Raw genomic sequence first — 1,071 nt, forward strand, 5'->3', positions numbered from 1 at the left:
CCTGGAATTGCTGCGTGCATGGATCTTGGGGGATATCTACCAGGTAAGGTGGGGAGTGGGGAGCCAGCAAGGGCTTTTTCCCACCCAGACTACTTGGTAGATTGTTCTCATCTTTCTCTGCCTGAAGAATGACTTTGATCTGCCAGAGGGATGGGCTCTGGCTATAGGACCTGCCTGTGTGGTCAGCTGGGATGAGGATCAGCAGCTGGCCTAGGGTCCATATTCATAACCCTATCTATGTGAACTGAATCCACCACCACAACCCAGAGTGAAGGGTGTTGGTTCTAGTGACCCTAGGGGTCTCCTGGCTGCCCCTCTGGCAGGAGTCTTTCTGCCCAACTTCCTGTGGTTGCTGACCTTGGGCCTCCTGGTAGCCAAGTACTGGCTGTGCATCTGACCTCTGACCCTGGCCACATCCTGGAGTTGCTCAGGGCCTGATCAGTCCTGCCTTGCTCCAGCTCTCTCCTGCCTCCACTCTCCAAGGGCAAACAGGCCAAGAGGATGCAATTAACTGCCAAGGTCTCATCAGGAGGGTCTGCTGACCTCAGTGTTTCTCGTTCATACTTGCCCAAACCCCAGGGCCTATGGTGCCCTGAAAGATGCTCACCACCCAGGTAGAGGACAGACACCAGATAGGCGATCCTTCAAGATGGACAAGTGGGGTGGGGAGAGTGGGGGTGGGGGCGGGGGCGGGGGCGGCGGCCACGCTGCTCCCTCTGGTGGAGATGCGCGGAACTGAAGCCTCCCTACAGAGACTGGCTTCCCTGCTGAAATCACGGGTGCAGAACATTTGAAGAAGTCCGCAGATGTGGGATGTGTGAGCACAGCGAGGCTGTGAGATACAAAATCAACTCACAAGGATATCTTACTCCAGTGCTTGGAAAGTAATCTTGTAAGTCAGGACCACTGACTGTAGAACAAAAAATAAATAAATAAAAAGATCATACACTAGACATAAAGACAACTTATTGTGATGAATCCCTCCCTCTCTCCCTCCCTCCCTCTCTCCCTCCCTCTCTCCCTCTCTCCCTCCCTTCCTCCAGTGCTTGGAAAGTAATCTTGTAAGTCAGG

The sequence above is a fragment of the Octodon degus genome, unplaced genomic scaffold, assembly GCF_000260255.1.
Source record: "Octodon degus isolate 3935 unplaced genomic scaffold, OctDeg1.0 scaffold00021, whole genome shotgun sequence".
Classification (NCBI taxonomy): Eukaryota; Metazoa; Chordata; class Mammalia; order Rodentia; family Octodontidae; genus Octodon; species Octodon degus.